At 38.2% G+C, this 24,049-nt stretch overlaps 1 protein-coding gene across 2 annotated transcripts in view; it reads left to right on the plus strand.

The window, feature by feature from the left end:
- Nucleotides 1-949: 949 nt before the first annotated feature.
- The window catches only part of PLS3 (plastin 3), a 93,512-nt gene continuing 70,412 nt past the window's right edge, over nucleotides 950-24,049 (plus strand). Inside the window, exon 1 of one of the 2 annotated variants that reach the window (XM_003414792.4) lies at nucleotides 950-1,036. The gene's annotated coding sequence lies outside the window, so the exon portion shown is untranslated. The remainder of the gene's footprint in view (nucleotides 1,037-24,049) is intronic. The other variant, XM_064278687.1, reaches the window with a different exon arrangement.

The following is a 24,049-nucleotide window of genomic DNA, read 5'->3' on the forward strand; positions in this document are numbered from 1 at the left end:
TACAGCTGTCCTGCAAGGCAAACTCTTGACCTGACACTGGAGAATCCCTCAAACACTGGCCATCTGAGCCGATTTTGGACCTGGAGTGCGCCACAGGATGGAATGAAAATAAGGAGAGGCAACCTCAGAGTATATTAATGAAAGAGGTCAGCTTTGACACGGAGGCAATCTCGTGGTTAGAGAAGAAGAAATGGTACTCTGGGAGCAGGAGAGTGTGTCGAACGAAGTTTTCTCTGGTGAGAGGACAACGATGAGAATGGACACCCATTTGCAGTATAACGAGTGGAAGCAAATTACTTCCACCATTCCCTCCTACCTCCACCTCTCACGGCTTTCCGCATGAGCAAATACACCACACTTAGATTTTGGTCAACAATATACTTGGCGGGAAGCCAAAGGTTTGAGGGCCCCGCCCTACCCATATTCTGATCCCTTGACCTCTTAAGGTGAAGAAAGATCGTTGAGGTTTTCCGTCTGCGTTGTTCAGCACCTGGGCTGACTGCAGCAGATAAATAGTGTCCCTTCCCATGCCGAGATTCTCTCTCGATTCCTGGGAGGAAATGTACCCTCTATAGACTTAAGTAGAGGCTTCGTGACGTTCAAACTCCCTTTCCCAACATTCCCATCTTTTCATTTATTCCACAAGATTTTTTGAACATGTACTCCCAGCCAGGCACTGTGGGCTTCTAACTTCTTAGCCCAGGTAGGGCGGGGAGAAGACGGCGCCGGGGACCAGTCTCCTCTCCTGGCCGAAGAGTTACTATCCCCATCCCTCCTGGGCACCCATCCCTGAGCATATTCTCCCAGGTCCCCACCCAGTTGATGTGACAGCCTCGTGGTCCAATCCCCTTCCTGGTTCCCAGGCCGACTGGCTAGCACCACCCCAGCCAATGGCAGCGGTCGAGGGGCGGAGGGGGCCGGCAGGGGGAGGGCTCGCTGGCTTTAGAACCACAGCCGCAAAGATTCCGAGGGGCAGAAGTTGTGTGAGTGCCTTGGTCTGAGGCAGTGGGGCCGGACTCGGACTCTGCGACTTTACGTAAGTGCTTTGTAGACACACTCGGGCGGCACGAGGGGAGCGCGTTCCCCGGGCGTCGGCAGAAGCGGGTCCAGGGGAGAGCATCTCCCCGAACTTCGGAGGGAACGTGCTCCGCAAGGCTGGGGCTGGGCTGAGGTGAGAGTTAAAGTAGGTCGGAGAATTCTCCGTCGGAACCTCGGGCGCCAAGGTGAGCCTTCGCAGCAGGGATGGGTGGGAGTGACAGAGGGGTCCCCCCACCCGCCGCGAACACGTTTCGTCCCCTTAAGTATCGAAGATGGTGATTTCTCACTAGTTGCACTTAACTTGTTGCCAGCGTTGGGCTGGAGTCCTTGACGCCATCCCTTGCCCTTTCCCCTTTCGCGGCTGCGGCCCCGAAACGAAAACGGAGCGCCGAACTTCCCTCTGCGGTCCTCCTCCATTCCTGCCAGCCCCCTGCCCCCTCCGCCCCGCGGACTCAGGAAACCCGGGAGCCGGCAGCCCGCGTCGCCTCCAGCCCTCACTCGCCCTCGCGCCCGTTCGCCTCGGCTGACCCCGCGGGCTTACACCGGCCTCGGGGCTCCAGGGGGTGCCGAGGCCTCAGGAAGAAACCAGGCTCCAGTTCCCTGCCTTCCGCCGGCTTCCCTTGCCAATAGCGAGAGCGTCGCGATCGCACCGCGACTCCCTATGAGTAAGCACTTTTTTTTTTTTTTTTTCAGTAGCAGACCATCTCCGGGCCATTAGGGCAGTACCTTTCCTTTCTCATCTCCCTCCTCGCCCCAAACCCAACACAGCCTCCGTGCTTCCTTCTTGGCTCCATCGGCTCCGCAGCCCAGAGTGAGCGGTCAGAGCAGCGGCTGCTCAGGACCGGGGGCGGCGGGGGGGGGGGGCTCCTGGAGGGGCTCCCTTGGAGGCAAAACGAAAGGTGAGGGGGAAGAGGGGTGATCCCCTCCCCAGACACACACAGCTGCACTTGCTGGTATTTACTTTTGTCCACCCGCAGTACTTAAACGCTCTAATGAGAGGCCTGGGGACGCCGACCCACCCCCGCCCTGGCTTCTCGCCAGTCCCAAAGTTGCTGCTGCTGCTCCTGTGTGTGCTGGCGGTTCCAACGGCCGGCTGGGCTCCAAGGCATGAGATGGTCCCAGCCCGGGAGGTGGAGTGTCTCACACTTCCCAAAAGGCGATCCTTCTTGCTCCTCACCTGAGCCGTACAACATTCCCAGTGGTGTAGACGTTGGAGGAACTGGGTAGGAGAGCCTCACCTTTTTAGAGTAAGACAGGATGCTGGGAGCACCCGGCTTGTTATGAGTGAGGGAGTGGGGGGAGAAGAGGGGGACCTGGCACAGTAAATAGAAACGTAGATGAAATTAAGAAGTACTGAAGGGTAAGCCCTTACTCCACTTTACTGGATGTCACAATGTGTTTGAGAGCCTGAACCTGATCCTGGAGACCCAGCTTACAGTGAATTCCAACTAAGTGGCCGCACTCCCACACATGCCAGTTGGCATCACGTGTCCCAAATCTCTGATGCCCCTAGGGTAATGGCCACATGACTTTTGCCTTTAAAACGAATTTAATGGCTGAGGCGCATATTCCAACAATTACCTGGCCAAAAAAAAAAAAAAAAAGCGGGTGGGTGGCGGGCTGAACTAGCCTCAGCTCTGGGAATTCGGCTTAGATTTGGATGAGGGGAACAGAAAGGGAATTTGGTATTCAGATTTCATCCAAAATAAAAACAGGAACTGTTTCTTAGAATAAGAACTTGGGATATGTTTGTGCTAGGAGTTGTTTATATATCACCCCTGCTCCCGTTCAATTTTGTTAATGGATTTTGGAAATTTTAAAGATATTTTATTCATTATTTTCTAGGAAAATTACACCTTTACTCAATTCCTATTTCATTTCTAAATGCTAGGTTTGAAGCCATATCCCATATGATAATGTTAAAAAGGCTCTGTCAATATTCCATGCTCTGGCCCATGTTCTCAAAGGTGTGGATAATCTCTTGACAAAAAATTCAGCCATCAGTTAATTGTGCTTTGGAATTACTTGAATCAGATGTCACACACAAAAACAGTAGACACTAAATTTGATAAACGAGCTGGTTGGGGTTTTGCCTGTCAATGGTTTGGAGGAATAATGAGAGGACGCTGAAACAACTTTCCTATATTGACCAATATCCGCCCATGTGGCCCAAGTGAAGGTTGCTTCTGGCATAACGTGGCAATTTTGCTATGCAAATTATATATTGCGGGGTATAGAAATGGCCAGAGGAATCTCTGAGGTCAGGAGTTTAAAAGCTTTAATTATTTTCAAAAATAGATCCAGTTGATAACACATTCAGGCTTGAAAACAACTAGGGCAGAAGCTGTACAAATGAAACTGGAAACATTTAAGAGATTTTGGCTTTGTATGTATGCTTTTTTTATGTATGCTTTAGCCAAAAACCCTTTGTCTACTGCAGCAACCTCTGAATAACTTGAGCACTTTTTTTTCCCTGTGCCTCGGTTTCTGAGCCTAAAAACTAAAAAAAAAAAAAAAACTAGACCGCTTTAAAACATAGTTCTGACCCCAAGGCTAGCCTTGTGGCACAGATTAGCTGGAAATGGATTTAAACTGAAGTTAACTACTGTAGTTTTTTTTTTTTTTTTAACTACAGTGGCAGACAGACCCCCCTAGTGGAAGCGAGGTGATAATATAACTTTAGTTTGAACCCCTATTAAATGTTTAATAAAAAGGGACAGCTAGGTTAAAGTGGTAGGGAGATAAGCTTATTTTTGTAAGTATGAAATCATGGTGAAGTGGAATCATCCCCAAGGGCTCTCAGTCCACAGCGTTTAATAGTCTTGGGATTCCCACTCATTTAAAAACCACCCTAAATATTGCTGACCTCATTTTTTTTTTTTAGCGATATGATCTAATGAACCAAAGTTTTTATTAAAATTAGGGGTTGTGAGTATAATTTTTAATTCCTGCAGTTAGATCCAACAACTTATCAACCCCTTTCTTTACCTGTAAAATGAGCATGTGGAGCGAAAGAACTTAAGCTGAAGTCCAAGGTCTCTAGTCTCCTGCCATCATGTAGATTCATTTGCTAAAAATGACTAGGCTAAAAAAAATAATAATTATTATTATTTATTTTTAAATGGCATTTCGGGATGAAGGATTAATTATAACTAAAGCAAACCCGTTGCCGTCAAGTCGATTCTGACTCATAGGGACCCTATAGGACAGAGTAGAGCTGTCCCATAAAGTTTCCAGGGAGTACCTGGTGAATTCGAACTGCCAGCCTTTTGATTAGCAGCTGTAGCTCTTAACCACTACGGCACCAGTGTTTCCTAGTTATAACTAGTGAGCAATATTTTGTTGAGATTGTTTAAGTCTTTTCTACAAATGGTTGCATGCACATTGAACTTAACCTGATCTCTTCATATTGGCAGGATGTCAGTATCCAGGGCACTATTAGAAACCAAATTAAATTTTGCTCCTAGGCAAACAGTGTGACTGTTACTGAAAAGAAAAGGGGTAGCTTGACCATGGGCTTTAGCACTAAAGTGATTCTTTTTGGTAAAACTGACAAGGAAAAGAAGTCCACTTTCCACTATTCCAAATTCCATTTTAGATGTTATTTCTACTTGGCTTTCCAAGAAATAAAAAAAAAAACTGACATAATATTCTTAACACAACCTGCTATTGTGTTTGATCTAGCATATTGTAAGTGAATGTATATGCCAAAAGGTTTCTTGGTTTTGCTTTTTGGTATAGATTCCAAAAGTAGCTGGTATAAAATAGAATTTGAACATGAACACCCATCAATAATAAAACCCAGCTTAGAAGAAAACAGCCAGATCATGTATTGAGTTTGTAATTGTTCTAGAGGGTGATATATGATACAATGTATGCTCAATGTGTTGGAGGTTTCTAAAGCTTCTGGGATGCATTACAACGTTGGAAGCTCTTTCAGATATCAGTGGTCAGAGCTAGCTATTTTTACTTAGAGAATTTTGGTTAAAATTTGACTTAGAAATATAAAAAAACTGTCTACTCATGAAATGTCAGCCTCAGGAGAAGGTCTGATCTGACTTGGGCCAACTTACTGTAGTTATGGAGATGAGGCATTTTCAAAGAACTCACAGTAAATTTAATAATATCGAATTTGCTTTATTCTTAGCATTTGAAAGACAAAGATCAGTGAGTAAAAACTGTTTTAGGGATGAAGAAGCATTGTTGTTAAACAAAAAATAAAATACCAAAGGGAGAGTATGTTGAATTTGGCCTCAGGAGAACTAGATTCTAGACCTGGTTCTGCCACTGACTCATAGTTTGACCTTGAGAAAGTCACTTAAAATTATTATTATATTAATAACGAACGTTAATTGAGTACATACATATGCCAGACACCATGCCTTTTCTCACATATAAAATGAGGGAATGGCTCAAGGTTTTTGATTTCCTGGGTTTTTTGTTTGTTTGTTACTTCTTAAATATACAGGCATCATTTTTATCATTCCTTAGCAAGCATTTTTGGCATATTAAACCTAGTGATTTTATATTATGAGAAAGCTTAGTTTTTCTGAAGAATTTAGCAGTTCGTTTTATGATAAGAAGGTAGCATTGTTTACTGGAAAAGACACTAAGTGTGCAATCCAGTATCGTTTAGTCCTCTGCATTCTGGACAGGTAGGCCTCATTAAGTAAATCACTGAATCTTTCTGTGCTCATATCTGGATTTTACTTTTCTTTAAACCATCTGTTTCCAATTTGTTTCACGGGCATGCTGAAAGGATAAGTGAGCTACGTGAAGCCTTGGCTCTGTAGCCGACAGGTGCAATATAAATTCAAAATGTTACTGTAGTAGTATATCATAGAAACATTAAGGCTTTAACAAAATTTGCAGAGATGGTAGAATTCTCATCACTTAAGTCTTGCAACATTTTTGCTACTTTGTAAATATTTTCCACCCATCCAATTTTTACAAGCGAAGGAGAAATACAGTGATAAATAAGAGAAATGGTTGATAACAAGATAATATAAACCTATACATATGAATTTTTAAATGTTTCTTCCCTCAAATATTGTGCAGAGTAGCCTATATTTTGGACTTCATTGGCAATTATTATGCAGGCCATCCCCAAGTTATGAGCGAAGTCCAGTCCTAAGTCTGTCTTTAAGTCGAATTTGTAGGTAAGTTGGAACAGGTGCAATATGATTCTTATTTACCGTCAGTTAGTCAAATGTTTCTCTTAGTATATAGTAGACATTTTACATTTCTATACATATAAAACACTTAAACACTTTCAAACTGCGTAGTGCTTTCATGAGCATCATGAAGTAGTGCGTGTATTCATTATTGTGAATCATTGTATTTAACTCAGATTTTTAATAGACCATATTTTTACTCAGATAACACGTGCCATCTATGTGTTTGCCAAGTACTCCCTCCCCCATGAGGTATTTTCATAGCATGCTTACAAAAATACCTCATATTTGTAACCCGGGGACTGCCTGTAGGGTGAGTGTATTGGCTTATCATACTTCATTCTCAATTTTGTGATTGTAATAAGAGGTTTTGTGTAAAATTACTAAAAATCAAGTGTTCCCCCTCATAATTGCAGTCTAAAAGAGGACAGCATACAGATACGGGAAATTGCATAGTCAATAACAAAAAAGTAGGAGATATTAATGTAGACCTTCATTTTAAAAAAATGTGTTGGACTAGATAATGTCTGAGGTCATTTTCAACCCTCCACCCTGAAAACTATGAACTTGAACTTAATTTTCAGTGTTTGTTTTCATCTTGACAATTATATGATGGTTCTTTAACTCTGTCATTCATTGAGTTATCATGTTGTTTTTTATTGCATTGTTTAAAATTACATTTGATAAAATTTGTTAGGCTGTCATTTATCAAGTGATAATACTTAGTTAAAATGAAATAAGCAGAAAGCCCTGAGTTAAATTACTTTTTGAAAATAACCTGGTATATAACTAGTTCAGAACAGTGGGTTCTTTTTGTTACTAAAAATTACTTTCTTTTGTGAAGTCTGGTCTCTTATTTCGTCATCTCTGGCTTGCAAAATTAAATAACAGAACTTTTTTTTTTCTCGTAACCCATTCATTGAAAATGCGATTCGTGATTTCTTAGGCCTGTCCCATTGCCATCGAGTCAATTCTGATTCATAAGGCGATACGTATTGCGTATATTTTCTGTAAAATGAATTTTATTACAGCAGTAGAATAGCTTTGAATATTCATATTGTGTTCTGCACTACGTGCTCTAATTACATAACTTTACACTCATATTGACATTCTCCTGTTGACACTGAGTAATACACTGTCTACATAGAGATATGCAATTTTTAAAGATTTTTTTCTATATTTCTTAACTTGGATGTTAACATTTTTGCCATTTCTTATTGAGCTTTTCAACATTTTGGGGCTTGTATTTTAGGTCAGGGAGAATTGCCAGGCCATGCTGCAAAATGTTCAGTCAGCAGTGAAAACGATATGAAATGTTTCCTAGGACACATCCTATCACACTAAGATTCAGTGTATATTAATTAGTCTGTCTATTATGAAAGTATCTAAAGTAGTTTGTGTTTAAGATCTTTTTTTTGTCACTTTGCTTTGAATTAAAAAAATACAAGTTCATTGTAAATATTTTAAGAGTTTATAAAGAAAGCGAAAGTTATTCATAATTGTACCACTTGTTCATATTTTTACGTCTCTTTCATATATAGAGAGAGAGACTTTTGAAAAAATTGGGATTATATTGTATATATACTTTGTATCCTATTTTCACTTTTACATTATGAGCATGTTTTCATGTAATAAAATATTTTTGAAAATGGTTAAAATTACTGTTCATTCTACATAATGGATATTTCATAATTTATTTCACTAATTCCACAATGTTGGGCATTTAGATGGTTTCCCATATCTTACAGATAATACTTGAGTGACCATCCTTGGGAAAAGTCATTTTGCGACTCCATGGTATCTTAACGATAAATACCTGAAAGAGAAATTGTAAAGATTTTTTTATTTTAAAGATGAATTCCTTTGACAGTCTTTGAAATTTAAACATTGGCTTAAACAAAATGATACCCTTGAAATTTCAACCTGAGGAACTAAAAAACAAAACAAAACAAAACAAAACAAAAAACTCTTCTTTAAAATAGGGTATCATATGTGATTCTAAACTGGAACTAGTTGAAGTAAAGTATATGTCTTGGAATATTTTGGTTTCCTCTGATCTAGTTTGCAGGTGTGAAGCAGGATGAAGTAGGATCCTGTGGGGTGTACAATCATAGGAAGTTCTATTTTTTGAAAAGGAACTGTTAATGGGGGAGGGAGACAGGTTTGTTTTTAAATAGCTTTTAGATTTCAGGTTCTATAAAACTTAGTTCAAGCATACAGAGCTTACTTGTGCCCATAAATATTCAATACCCTAAAGAAACTTGTAGCCCTGGAGTTGTTTAAATGACTGTGCTTGTTGATGTCTCTTTTTGTCTCAGGCTATTGGGCCCTTCAATTACTTTAACATCACCCCAGTTAAATTCCAAGTTTAATAATATTTCATTCAGGTTGCTTACATAATGTAACAAGACAGAGATCCAATAGTAGTAAAAATTGAAATATTGCCACTTAGTTTGTGTCTGGTTTCAGTATGTGGTGATTCCCTACGTTATAAACACTTGACTTACAAATATTTTGTACATCTGAGTGGTCAATTGTACCTTGCATATCCCTCCCTAAATGTATTCCATGCTGATTAACAGTCCCTTCCCCGGTCTTTCCCTCTGTCTCCGAGTTTACCAGCCTAAGGGTCAGAACGATCCGGGCTTACATAACGACCCAGAAGTGATGTGGAAGGGCTCGTCTGCCTTAACAACTTGTTCCCACAACCTTCTTTCTTTACTTCTTTGGGGGATCATGTATATGTTAAGTTTGATAGTCAGCCTGAGTTTAACATAAGACATGGATTCCAGTGGCTTTGCCATTTTATAGTTCAGTTGGGTTTTATCTCAACTTCTCTAAACCTCAATTTCCCTGTTAGTAAAATGGGAATAATACCACTTGCTTTTCAATGTTTTCCTTAGAATTAAGTGAGCATATTTATAAAGCAACTAGCATATAGTTGGTGCTCAATAAATATTTCCATTTACAGGTGGAATACTGATGTCCCCTTACGTGATCCTTGTCATGTATTTATGTCTACCTCTTTATTTCCTCTAGTTCAAACACTTTTCCTTACGTATCACTATTCAGGACTTTAAAAATAGTTCATTGTTTAATATTTTATTAGATGTCATAGTGAAAATACAGCTTTTCCTTATAAAGGTGAAGGATTTATGCAGTGTTCCAGGTTGAAAAAGCTTCTTGGCTTAGCTAAGAAACCTTTTTACCATTTAATTTATCCTTTTCTGAGGACATGCCATCAAGCAGTTTGAAGAACTAACCTTAGAAAGAAAATTGGAAACATGATTTTAAAATACAGTACACACGCAATGATAAACACACTGCTACTAACAAATGTAGCTTAGATCAGAATGGAAGAATAAGTAATGTCGATGCCTGATTTTGGGGGAAGAAAAAAAAATTAAGTTCCTCAGTATTTCTAAGTGAATGTTAGAAATGTTTACCTTTGGGAAAAAAATACAGACAGACAAAATAAACCAGTCAAAATCTAAAACGCTGGAGAGAGCAAAAAGTTAGAAATTAAACCAATATCTTTCCGAAACTACTTGTAGCCTTTAGAAATGGGTGAACCCAAAACATATTAATCTTAAATTTATGATACCCATTATTTCCTTTTGTGGAAGTTTTCAAAAAGCAAAAGCCAGGAAATGATGAATGAAGGACATTGACACATTCAAAAAATATTTTGAGCAGTTTGTGGCTCTCCAGTTTAAAACTACAGTGAAATCATTTTCGTGAGTGCTTATGAATACTTAAAATTTTATATTTTGTCTTATGGTACTTAAAAAAGCAAATATATCCAAAGTATCATTAGGAATAGATAATAAAAAAGTAACATTGATAGATTTATATGTTTAAAAATATAACCCAACCCATTCATTTGGTGTCTTATCCTAATTCAAAGCATTCCAACTTGTTACTCCTCAGAATAAAAGCAAACTAGAATATATTTGTAGGTGCCAGCAGAAGGTGAAAAAATTCCTAAATAAAGAATTGTACAAGGATGAAGGGAAGCTTGATATATCAAGTTAAGGGTCTTGAATTATGTAACCAAATAAAACCAAACCCATTGCCATCGAGTCAATTCCGACTCATAGCAACCCTATAGGACAGCGTGGAACTGCCCTACAGGGTTTTCAGGGAGCGTCCGGTAGATTCGAACTGCAAACGTTTTGGTTAGCAGCTGAACTTTTAACCATTGTGCCACCAGAGCTCCTGAATTATGTATTTTGTAAATGTCACACAGGCCATTAATAAATAGGTGTAAAACCCAGGAAAACTTCAAAATATGTTCAAAGTTCTCAAATATATATTGAGAAGTACAAACTACAGATGAATTACTAATTAACCAGTTGGTAGAATGATGTCATTCATTCAACTAACAAAAGTTTTATGAAGACCATTAGGTGCTAGGACTGCAAAAATGGATAAGATACTCCTGCTTTCTAGTAGAAGAGAAAGACACAAAGATAATACTGGATTTCATGAAAGCCAAAAATATTCTTCCATGTAGAAAATGAACTTAAATATGGCCTTTTTTCTCAACATAAAATAATTTTTAAATTTGAACCTTGTGTGAACAAAGACATTCACTTATGACCAAATATAATCAAATCTAAACTAAGAACAAATCCAGCTTAAACATTGTTATTTCTTTGCAATAATTACTGTATCCTAAAAAAAAAGAGCCCACGATGAGTTAATTTTACTTAAATAGAACATTGCTCAGCCTATAAATGAAGGTCAGCAGACACCAGTGCCTTGGAATAAAATAGCCCTTTGGCAAGAAAATGAGCCACACCCCATTTAGTTTTCACAAAAATAAAATTCTTTCCAGCTTTGCTAAATTGTAGATGTTGTGCACAGTATGTACTTCTGCAGTAGCTGATTTAGCAGCTGTGGAAATATCCGTGTATGCAGGAGCCCTAAAAAACATCGATTTGCAATTACTTGTATAGATGGCTTATCCTTTCTGTAGTCCTGTGTTCTGCTAAGTTTTATCTGATTCATGGATCACAACAAGCAACTATAGGTATAGCTGACACTTTAATTCCCTGCCTTGAACTTCTTGATTGTCACAGATTTTAAATTGGGCTGGAAGACCTGGGATTTCAAATCCGAAATTTCAAATCCGAGAGAGGATCAAAGCAATATGCTATGCCTGCTGTATGTGGTTTTCTTCAATGACATTACTAAATACCTTCCATGTACCAAGGAAAGACGTGTTCCTTGAGGAGAAAGTAAGATACACCCTGGGGCTAAGGCCCATATTCCTAGTTTTTCACAGTGTGCCTAGGACACAGCAGGTGCTCCATGTATATTTGAAAGAATGAAAAATGGATAGCCATGAGTGGACCTTCATGATCAGGAGTAAATTGGGAAACCTAATCAGCAGGTCAGTAATTTATGAATCCTATGGAATCCAATACATAATGATGTGAGCCTATAGCCAGATTATGAAAATGACTTCCTCAATTATCTTTTAGTTGCTTCCAATGGGTGGTTATGAGTGAATGTTATGGATGGCTTTCGTTGTGAGAACTGCTTAACTTTAGGATCCAAGAGGAAATTAGGAAATATTAATATTAAATGTCTAACTGCATTTCTGCTAATGAGTAGAGGGGCTACTGACAAGATGACTTTTCATTTATCACTACTATGCTGTTAATATGAATCCTTACTTTGATTGACTGAGCACTATTGCTTTTGCCATCTAAGTGTATCTTTCTTTTGTTTCCTGATGCTTACTGGTTTGGTATCATGGATTTGTTCCCAATAACATTTTTCTCAATAATATTTTTACTTGAATAAAGGAAAGCCTGTAAAAGTTGTAGGATCACCTTTTCCAAAACTTATTTTATAATAGATGTTTACAATATTCCTTATTTAAACACATTTACTGAACACCAGCTATAAGGAGCAAAGGTAAGGAGCATTAAGGAGTGCAGAGAAATGCTTTGAAACACAATGGCTGCAGTCAACCTAAAGAATTGTTGAGCACTTCTAATTTGTTTTTTAAGTTTACTTTTCAAATAAGAAATATATTCACATAGAACACAATTCAAAAGCTGTAAAGGGACTCTGACAAGTAAATAAGCCTCTTGCTCCTGACCACAGACCCCTGGGAGGGGACCATTACTACTAGTTTCTTGTGTATCCATCCAGAAATACTACAGTGATTAAGAAGAGCTCGGCTGCTCACCAAAAGATCAACAGTTCAAATCCACCAGCTGCTCCTTGGGAATCCTATGGGGCTGTTCTACTCTGTCCTCTAGGTTCACTGTGAGTCAAAAGCAACTTGACAGCACACAACAATGACACATTTAACACTTGGCCATTTTCAGAAGAGTTTGGTGTTTTACATTTAGCAAGTGTGGCATTAAGTTTGAAGGAGTCTTTAGCTTTGAACTTTTAGGGAGTGAATATAAGAATGAGGGATTATTAAAAGGAGAATAAAAAGAAGAACCTTCAGTTTGAGGTCAACGCTTTTCTTTTAAGTACCCTTGACCGCAATCCACCTGCATGACGTCGGGCCTAGAACCCACCTCCATCATTGTCTTCAAGATTCACCCCACAGACAAATTCCTGGACCCAGTCTCCTTACTCTTAATGGGCAGTTAGTGCCTTGCAGACCCTTTAGGAAAGGATAGACTTCCCTGAGAGAGGAGGACTATAATTCAGTTAAAAGAAGATAAAATTTCCTGGGAACCAATTAAAATTTCCTAAATTATTTAACAGGTTTTCGTTAATTATCAAAAATGTGTTTAGCATTGGTCTCACTGTTGTTCTTAGCGGCTGTCAAGTCTACCAAGAATCTCGGTGACCCCATGCATAATGGAATGAAATGCCACCCAGTCCTGCATTGTACCATTGTGATTCATAGGGTTTTCTTTGGCTCATTTTTCCAAAAGTGGATGATCAAGCCTTTCTTCCTAGTCCGTCTTAATCTAGAAGCTCGACTGAAACCTGTTCAGCATCATAGCAACACAAAAGCTTCCCCTGACAGATGCATGGTGGCTATGCGAGAGGTATGTACATTGGCCAGGAATCAAACCCAGGTTTCCTGCATGGAAAGCGAAAATTCTACCACTGAACCACCACTGCCATCCTAGTATCACTAAGATAAGAAAAACAACATGCCGTTGTTTCAAGAAGACAGACACTAATCCAGCCACTGATTTTACAGATGAGGCAACTGAGGTCTAATTGATTGTGACTTTCCCCAGGCTACAGTGGTAGAGGATTAAGTCTTTTGGTACTTAATCCATCACTCTTCTCACTATAAAGTTAAGTACCACACCCGGGGTCCAACTGTGTTTAATAGTAATTCCTCTTTACTATTAGTAAATCCCTGAATCAATTTATACTTAACTGATATTTCCTTTCAGATGTTAACAAAATGGCAGATGCCATCTCATTAAAACTTGATACGAACTCTCTGTAACTCAGCCTAACTAAATGAATTTCTTAAGCTACTGGAAATTCATTAGCAATGCCTTTACACGGGTAAACTATTTTTCTAGGTCCTATCTTCAACCCAAAATACTCTTATGCTAGCAAAAATGCAGTCCTAATCACTGATCTTAGGAGCCCTGGTGGCACAGTGGTTTAAGAGCTCAGCTGCTAACCAAAAGGCGGGCAATTTGAATCCACCAGCCACTCCTTGGGAACCCTATGGGGCGATTCTCCTCAGTCCTGTAGGGTCGCTATGAGTCGGAATTGACTCGACAACAGGTTTGATTTGGTTTGGTTTTAATGGGTCGCTATGAGTCGGAATTGACTCGACAACCGGTTTGATTTGGTTTGGTTTTAATGCATCCAAAAGACTGTGAAAACTATTTCCAACATATAGTCTATACAATGTACAGTTAATCACTCTTGATTTCATCTAAACTGGATTTTGTCATTTTCATAGAGCCAGTTTGTATTATACCTCACCAAGAAAAAAATTCCATTTCACTCATTCATTTATGAACTCCTTACTGTATGTCATATGTTATTCTAGGCACTGAGGATCACAGCTGTGCATGAAACTAACAAAAATTAGTACCCTTATGAAGCTTATATCCTAGTGGGGGCAGATAGATAGTAAACAACCATATAGTATATCAGATGGCAATGTGTTATGGAGAAAATTAAGCAGGATTGAGGGTATAGGGAGAGGGGAAAATGAGTTGCCATTTTAAATCATGTGGCCATGGAAGACTTCACTGCGAAGACCTTTGAGGCAAGGCATGACGGAGATGGAGGAGTGAGCCACGTGGGTATCTGGGGGGAAGAAGTGTCACTTGAGCAAGTAAAAATATTTTTAATAACAGCTACCTAAATTGTCATGCATTGATGATTTTTAGCTGAAATTCTCCTTTTCATCAGTTCCCTTCTATTTTAGTATTGAACAGGAAAGAAAAAAAAAACCTTTTACTCTGATCAAACACATTAGTGGAGTCCTGAATTGACCATATATGCCAGGAATATTCTTTCAGTAGTTAATGTCAATAATGTTTGGGAAAGACTAGTGGGAATAATGTTTAAAACAGAATATGAAATTAATGTAAGTAGATTTTCTTTCCTTTTCCTGTATTAGTTTAATTACAGTATATTCTGTGTTTAATTCTGTATTAGATTTTTTTTAATAAACTTTTTACTTTGAGATACTTGTAGGTTTACAGATAGCTGTGAGAAATAATAGAGAGTGATCCTGTGTACCCTTTACCCAATTCCTTCCAATGGTAAACTCTTGCAAAGTTATAGTACACTATAACAGCTAAGAGGTTGACATTGCTACAGTTAAGATATAGAACAATTCCATCACCACGAGGATCCCTGGTAGTGCCCTTTTATAACCACTCCCACCTCCTTCCTCCTTCCCATCTCCCCTGTCGCTGGTGCCAGAAATCCAAACCCATTACTGTGGAGTCGATTCCAGTGCATAGTGACCCTGTAGGACAGAGTAGAACTGCCCCATAGGGTTTCCAAGGGGGGCTGGTGGATTTGAACTGCCAACATTTTGGTTATCAGATGAGCTCTTAACCGCTGTGCCACCAGAGGTCCATCCCTGACTCCAGGAAACCACTAATCTGTTCTCCATTTCTGTAGTTTTTGTCATTTCAAAAATGTTATATAATGCAATCATGCAATATGTAACCTTTTGTCGTTGGCTTTTTTCACTCAGCATAATTCTTTGGAGATTCATTCAAGTTGTTGTTTGTATCAACAGTTTATTCTTTTATTGCTGAGTAGAATTCCATAGTATAGGTGTACCACAGTTTGTTTAACCATTCACATGTAGAAGGACAGCTGGTTTTTCACCAGTCTGGGGCCATTACAAATATAGCTGCTGAAAACATTTGTGTATTGTTTTTTTGTGTGAATATAAATTTTCATTTCTCTGGGGTAAATGTTCAAGAATGCAAATGTTGGGTTGTATGGGAACTGGTGTGTTTAGTTTTGTAAGAAACTGGCAAAACTTTCCAGAATTGAAGTACCATTTTATATTCCCACAGCAATGTATGAGATATCCATTTTCTCCACATCCTTACCAGCGTTTGGTGTGATCACTATTTTTTATTTTAGCTGTCCTTATAGGTGTGTAGTGATAACTCATTGTGGCTTTAAGTTGCATTTCCCAGGTGGTTAATGATGGTGAACATCTTTTCATGTGCTTCTTGGTCATTTGTATATCCCCTTCAGTGAAATGTCTGTTCATGTCTTTTGCCCATTTTATAATTGGGTTGTTTTTTGTTTTGTTTTTTAATGTTGAGTTTTGAGTGTTCTTTATATATTCTAGATACTAATACTTTGTCAGAAATGTGGTTTGCAAATATTTTCTTCTAGTCTGCAGCTTGCCTTTTCATCCTCTGAACAGAGTCCATGGAATAAAAGTTTTTCATTTTCATGAGATCCAATTTATCAGTTTTTCCCCCTTATGGATTGTCTTTTTGGTGTCATATCTATGAACTCTTCATCAAGCCCTGGTTCCTGAGGAATTTCTCCTATGTTTATTTCTAAAGTTTTATAGTTTTATGTTTTACATTTAAGCCTGTGATCGATTTTGAGTTATTTTTTTTAATAAAGTATGAGGTTTAGGTGGAGATTCATCTTTTTTTTTTTTTAATGGTTGTGCATCTGCTCCGGCACCATTCTTTGCAAAGGCTGTCCTCCCTCCACTGAAGTGCTTTTGCACCTTTGTCAAAAAAGAAGACTGGAGCATATTTGCGTGTGGGTCTATTTCTGGATGCTCTACTCTGTTCCATTGTTCTGTGTGTCTTTCCCTCCATCAGTATTGCGTACTGTGTTGATTACTGTTGCTACACTGTTGTGGTTGCTAACTGCCTTTGAGTCTGCCCCTGACCCCATGCACAGCTGACAAAATGCTACCCAGTCCTGCGAGATTCCCGTGATGGGTTGTGGATCAGACTTTTGTCACCCGTAGGGTTTTTTGTTGGCTGATTTTCAGAAGCAGATTGCCAGGCCTTTCTTACTAGTCCATCTTATTCTGGAAGCGCCACTGAAACCTGTTCAACATCATAGCAGCATGCAAGCATCCACTGACAGGTGGGTGGAGGCTGCTCATGGGATGCATTGGCCGGGAATCAAACTCAGGTGTCTTAGTTACCTGGAAACCCTAGTGATGGAGTGGTTAAGTGCTATGGCTGCTAACCAAAAGGTCAGCAGTTCGAATCTACCAAGTGCTCCTTGGAACCTCTATGGGATGTTTTACTCTGTCCTGTACAGTTGCTTTGAGTCAGAGTTGACTCAACAGCAATGGGTTTAGTTTTTTTTTTTTAAGTTATCTAGTGCTGCTATAACAGAAATACCACAAGTGGATGGCTTTAACAATGAGAAATTTATTCTCTCACAGTCTAGTAGGCCAGAAGCCCGAATTCAGGGCATCAGCTCCAGAAGGACTGCTTTCTCTCTGAGTCAGCTCTCAAGGAAGGTCTTTGTCATCACTTTTCCCCTGGTCCAGGAGCTTTCCAGTGCAAGGACCCCGGGTACAAAGGACGACGCTGTCTCTCAGTTCTTCTTGCTTGAATGGTAATGAGGTCCCCCTGTCTCTCTGCTCATTTCTCTCTTTTATATCTCCAAAGAGATTGACATGGGATATCTAATCTTGTATATTGAGTCCCGCATCATTAACATAACTGCCTCTAATCCTGCCTCATTAATATCATAGAGTTAAGATTTACAGCACATAGGAAAATCACATCAGATGACAAAATGGTGGACAGTCACACAATCCCGAGAATCATGGCCTAGCCAAGTTGACACACGTTTTGGGGGGACACAATTCAATCCATAACACCAGGTCTCCGGCATGGAAGACAAGAATTCTGCCATTGAACCACCACTGCCCCCATAGCGTTGTAGCAGATAAAGTGATTCCACCACTTTAATCTAATTTTTCAATATATTTTAGCTGTTCTGTGGCATGTTCCTTTCCATATAAATTTAAGAATAAACTTGTCTATGTTTCCAAAACCTGTGCTCCGATTTTGATAGGAATCACGTTATTGAATTTGATATTTAAGATTGCATCTTTAATGTTGATAACATTAAAAATGGTAATTCCGTTAAGACAATTTAATTTCTTCTGTAGCCTAACCCTCTAGTTCTTATTTTCTAAGTAAGTGGCTGTGTTTTGTGATTTTGAAATCTACTGAATTAATATTATTTGACAACTTCTTTTCAGATATAACTTGGGTATCTTTTTTTAATTGTCAAAATTGCAGCTTCTTAAAAGAATGTCATATTCTTGACTTAGGTACTATATTGCTTTAAAATTCTAAATCTCTGATCTGTTTGTAGAATAAACAGTTTGAATAGTTACTTCAGGAACTTTGTAAGACCACTCATTGTTGTCAGGAACTGTCAGTCAGTTCTGACTCAGTGAACCGAACGAAACACTGCTTGGTCCTGCGCCATTCTCACAATTGTTGTCATGCTTGAGCCCACTGTTGAAGCCACTGGCAAATTTTTTAAGACCACCCTGTTGAAAAGATTCCTAAGCCTATTGTTCCACCTTAAGGAAAGCATGATTTACCTCTTCTGATGTCTCAAAAGCATTTCCCAGAATAGCAAATTGAAATATGTCACTAAAGCTTGAGTTTTAGGATATTGGTCTTTGGGACAGTTGTTATTCATGAATAGTAATTCAGAGTTGTTCAAATGAGAACTTATGTGCATTTTCATACTTTGATCACTGATTCTTAAAAATCTAAAGAATTACCAAAAAGAATTTGGTAAACCTCTTAATTTTAAAAGAACACTTGCTGTTAGGATTTTTAAAAAAGGAGGGAGACTTAAACTGATTATCTCTGAAGAAGAATTGAACTAAAAATGTCACCTTGTTGTGTTTGGATGAGGAAAATTTGAATGAGAACATACTTTCATTTCTGTCTTGCTTTCTGAAGATGAAGCTTTTCCACTGTCCTTTTTGCCTAATGGAAACCCTGGTGGCATAGTGGTTAAGTGCTATGGCTGCTAACTAAGAGGTCGGCAGTTCAAATCTGCCAGGCACTCCTTGGAAACTCTATGGTACAGTTCTGCTCTGTGCTGTAGGGTCGCTATGGGTCGGAATCGACTCGATGGCAGTGGGTCTTTTTGGTTTGTGCCTAATAATTCAGAATGGGAAGCACCAAACAAAACATTCTGGCTCTCTTTTCCCATCCTGTTTATGTTCTAGATTGGCTTTTATTGCTTTAATAAATATATCACCATGGCCTATAACATTATGAACTAGGATTAAGTATTTAGAAAGCAGGAATTTGAAAATCAAAGTTCAAGAGCACTACCCTAAATACAGTTAGCAGACTTACTTCTCTATAATGAAAACTTACCTAAGTTTATAAGCACATGGCTCTCACAGTTATACTATTTTCATTACAATGAAATTAACCACCACTCATGTTTCTTCCTCAATTACTCTTGGGTAATAGTCACAGCTGCAGTAAAACCTATCCTGTAATTGAAAAGTATAATTTCAGGAAGAATGCAATAAAATGATGTTCATCACTGACAAATATCACAATTTCTTCATACTTTTTTTTTTGTGTGTGTATTTATTTGGTCCAATTAGAGACTTCTTAAAAAGCTCACTAAAAAGCAGTGAATTCTCAGAACGAGTGAGCCTAGAACAGTCTACTCCATCAAAACAACTCTGCTAATGGCTTTAGCCAATTTTTGAGATAACATAGTACCTGGGAGAGGGAAAAGGTTACTTCTGCATGCATGACTTTTTGCTAAGAATATGATTTTTTTCAAGTGAAAACCACACAAGTCTTTTGACTTGTGGCAGAATTAATAGTAAGAAGCTGTTTTGTTTTGTTTTCTAGCTGTACCGGGTGGCAAACTGTCAAATAAAATACTGAGCAAGCATAATTGGCTAATTACAACCTAATTTCTACTAGAAATCTGAGCCAGTAATGTGTTTATCAAAAATTCACCTCTGTCCTCAAAGAAATACATTTTATTGAGACATCTCAGTACAAAAAAATATATATAATTTATGGAACAACTTTTATACATTTGAAGGGTAAGGGATTTAACACTTTATGAGATCCTGATATTTTTGCAGCCAGTCTAAGGGTAAATCTATATTGTCTTCATGATTCTGTGTTGGATCACACTTAACCATGACCGTTATGTGTAGAAAATAGCAACCGTTGTTGCTGAATTGAACTCGGGATTAAAAAAAAAGTTGAAATTAAGCTAATAAAACATTAATGGCAACATAACCAAAGAAATTAACCAGAGAGGAGTCTTTAGAAGCAGAAAGCACATGGAACTGCTGAATTGTACCAGGTAAAGTAACCCTGAATTGTACTGTAAAGCTGGGAAGTGTTTACTTGTCTAAAAAAGCAATTCCAAACGTATACACACACAACCTGGATTCTCCAGCTGGACCTTTCTGTGAAATATCGCCCCCCAAAAAAGTCAAAAGAGAGACAAAGCAGGCAAACTCTCTATGAAATAGAATTCATTTTTGTTGTGATTTAAAAGTGTGTATATGTGTTTGCATGAATTACATGGAAGAATTAGACATAAAGTACTTGGTGGTTCTTGAAGTGAATATTGGCGGTCTTACAGGTATTTTATTAGACAATGAGGCAACAATTTTTCTCTCTGAACATGTCTCCACAATTATAGCGGAAGTCAGAAAATATTTCACATGCAAATATATCTGAAAGTCTTCATGGATGCACTTAACACTTTGAAGTGATGGCAACATCTGGTAACAAGTAGAAACCAGCATCTTATAAACTAAGGCTTCATGTTACCACTTCATCTGAATTAGTCATTTTAAAGGGGTTTTTCTGTGTCTTCCTAAGAAATGACAAGGTTAATCTTGAACTAGGGCAGTTAGGCAGGAAATGCTAAAGCGGCTCTTTCTTTTGAAGGTTTCCTGGTTCCTTCCGAGGTCAAAAAATAGTCGTTTTAAAGTTTGGAAAGGTAAACCAGTGATATCTTGACAGCTAAATGAGAATTTTCTTTCTTGTTTTGTGACAAGTTTGAGGAAAGACTCGATAATATTGAGCGGTCTTTATACTTTGTCCTGTACTTTTTCCTCTGAAATGATTTTATAAGTGCAGAAGTAAAAAAATCAATTCAGTGGCCAAATATAACCATGAATTTGGTGCCACTCGAAGATGTACCCTACCATTTGTTTAGCCAGATTAGTTCTCAGGAAACATCCTATTCTATGGAGTTGTGTAATGGAACAAGAGTAGATGACTTTTGTTTATTAAATTTGCATTAAATAGCCAAGTGCTAAAAATGTACTCTTGAGTAGATAATAATCCACTAGAGCAAATAGCGGTCTGTTTAGCTCCTTTAGAATGCAATGTCATCAACATTCATTCATTCAACAAATGTTTATTGAGTGCCTGCTGTGTGCCAGGCGCTCTTCTATATGCTTGGGATATATTGGTGAACAAAACAGACAAAAACCCCTGCTCTCATATAGCTTAATAAATATTAAGTATTAAAGTAGACAGGCAACTTTAAATCGTTTAATGCTATTAGTAAGTTTTAAAAGACCTTCATTGAATGAGTTTTGAGAACTTTTGTACTTTGCACATTTTCTCTGAAGTTTGAATAGGGAAAACTCAACAGTGTGTTTGGAATATAGAGCAAGAAGCTGGAAGCTGATAACTAAATATTTTCTTTTTTGATTCTCATTTTTATTTTTAATCTATCAGTGTTATAATTAGACTGCAAGTGAGTGAGAAATGTTGCTAGTTTAGCTTGGGGACTTATTCTTTAGGGCGGGCTTTGGCTATGGAGTGAAAGTATATAGTGGCCCTGGAAATTAATGTAAAGTCATAGCATTTGTAAATGTGGCTTCTGTCATTTAAAGAATTATAGGATACTTAATGTATCCTATAATTCTTTTTTTTTAATGCATTTAATGTTCATTGTGGAAAATGAATGTATTGCTTGGTTATTTTTGCCTATATGAGTAGTATAAGAGCTGACTCAAAGGAGATGACATGATGGTTCCTGTCCTGAAGTGAAATAGATGATGGGTTGTGGTGGAAAGATGATGTGGCCATGGCCATATTTGCTCACATCTATTGTTCCTTTCCTTTTATAGAGGAAAACCAAGCAGAGCCTCATTTCATATTTTTTAAGTTTCTTTCTTGTGTTTTCTTTCTCATGCCATTCTTCTTTTCTTTCTCCGTAAAATTATAATGATTTGCGATTCAGTTTTGTTCAAGTTGTGCTTTGTAATAGCATAATTACCCCTTAGAGTGGCCATAGTGGAGGCATTATACGCATTTTAGGGAATTAATTACATATATGGACACAGGGACTGAGCTCCTTTAGGATGTGAAAGTCGTATTTCATAAATCTTTATATTACCTGATACCACCTAGTACAGTACTTTTCACAGAGTAGATGCTCAATCCGTATTTGTTTATTGAATGAGTACAATTTATAAGCCAGAAATTTTATTTTTGCTTTCCAAAATGCCAAGTAATTCTTTATACCCGTCTTGAAACCCGTTGCTGTCGAGTTGATTCCGACTCATAGCGACCCTATAAGACCGAGTAGAACTGCCTCATAGAGTTTCCAAGGAGCGCCTGGTGGATTTGAACTGCTGACCTTTTGGTTAGCAGCCGTAGCTCTTAGCCACTACGCCACCAGGGTTTCCTATTCTTTATAAGCACACAGAATTTCAAGAAAACTTACTGTGGAAGTTTTCAAGCATACAAGGTAAAACAGTGTAATAAACCACCTTTGTCAGCAGTTCTCAGTGTGTTGATATTCCTAATCTTTTCTCTTCCCTTTTTTATATGTTGTTTTGGATTTGCTTTAAAATAAGCCACACAGGATTTCACTGATAATACTATAATACAGTTCTTAATATTTTCAGACAGTCATAATTTTGCATGTTATATGGAGTTTCACTTTCAAACTTCTGTGCTAATTTATGTCAGAGAAGGAAACTCTTAACTGTCAGAAGAAAAATCTAGATCAGATTTGCAACGTATGAAATGAAAGATTTGGAGTAGTTTTGTGATTGATAAATCTCCATTCTTAATCTTTTTCTAAATTTATGAAAAGTTTGTAAACTACACTATCATGATAAAGTCATGTCTCGTGGACATGAACCTGATTGAGCAAAATTCTGCTTTGGAGTATCTTACCAATGTGGACTGGTCCTCTCAGAGTTGATCTTAGGTAATTGATTTTTTTTTTCTCACAATCGAATAACACAAAACTCAGGTTAAAACCTAGGTCTGCAATTCCGATACTGTTATTCTCAGTTTGAAATTTCTTTATAGTCTCAGACCTACGAGTCTTGTTTTTGTCTCTCTAAAATGTGTGACTCTCATAAATATTACTAAATAAAGCACCATTTCTCAAAAAGTATAGTCCATGGGACCTTGGGAGTCAGGGTTATTTCATAGTAACACTAAGACATTTGCTTTTTTACTGGGTTGACATTTGCACGGATGGTGCGAAACCAGTGTTGGGTAATAACTGCTGATGCCCTAGCAAGAATCAAGGCAGTGACAGCAAAGTCTACTAATTTGTGTTTCATAAGAATGCCCTTGATGAAGCAGAAAAATGACTACTTTTATTAAATCTCAACTCTCAAATATGTCTTTTGAATATTCTGTGTGATGAGATGGGAAGTACACACAAATCATTTCTGCTGCATATGATGGTAGTCTTAGAAAAAGCACTGTGCAGTTTTTTGAGTTGCAAGCTGAGCTAACTGCTTGTTTTTGTTTGTTTTGTTTTTAATGGAAAATCATTTTTTTACTTGGAAGATTGACGGATACATTAACTGATTATTCAGATCAGTGTATTTGGCAGACATTTTATTGAAAAGGAACCAAGTGCACCTGTCAGTGCGAGGAAAACAACTAACAGTATTGTTGCCAATGACAAAATTAGAGCTTTCAAGCAAAAATTCAAACTTTTGAAAACTCGCTTTGGCCACCATGACCTTGATATTCAAACTTTTCTAATGAGATTGCTGGAATTGTAAATTAAAGTGATCTGATAGATATTGCATAATGAAGCGTGTCAGTATTTGGGAGATCTGCGTACCTCAGTGGAACTGTACTTTTCCGAATGACCGATGCATGATGTTACAGAAATCAAGCATGTGTACAAGGTCCATTCAAAGTGCGACTTATATTATTTTTGTTGTCGATGAAAATATACATAGCAGAATCTACACCAATTCAGCAGAAGAATGCACAGTTCGGTGACGTTGATTACACTCTTCAAGTTATTCAGTCATTCTAACCCTCTTTTTCCGAGTTGTTCCCCTCCCATTCACTGCCCCCTAAGGTTCCAGTGGGTAGGTTGTGTGC

The sequence above is a fragment of the Loxodonta africana genome, chromosome X (assembly GCF_030014295.1).
Source record: "Loxodonta africana isolate mLoxAfr1 chromosome X, mLoxAfr1.hap2, whole genome shotgun sequence".
In the NCBI taxonomy this organism is placed as follows: Eukaryota; Metazoa; Chordata; class Mammalia; order Proboscidea; family Elephantidae; genus Loxodonta; species Loxodonta africana.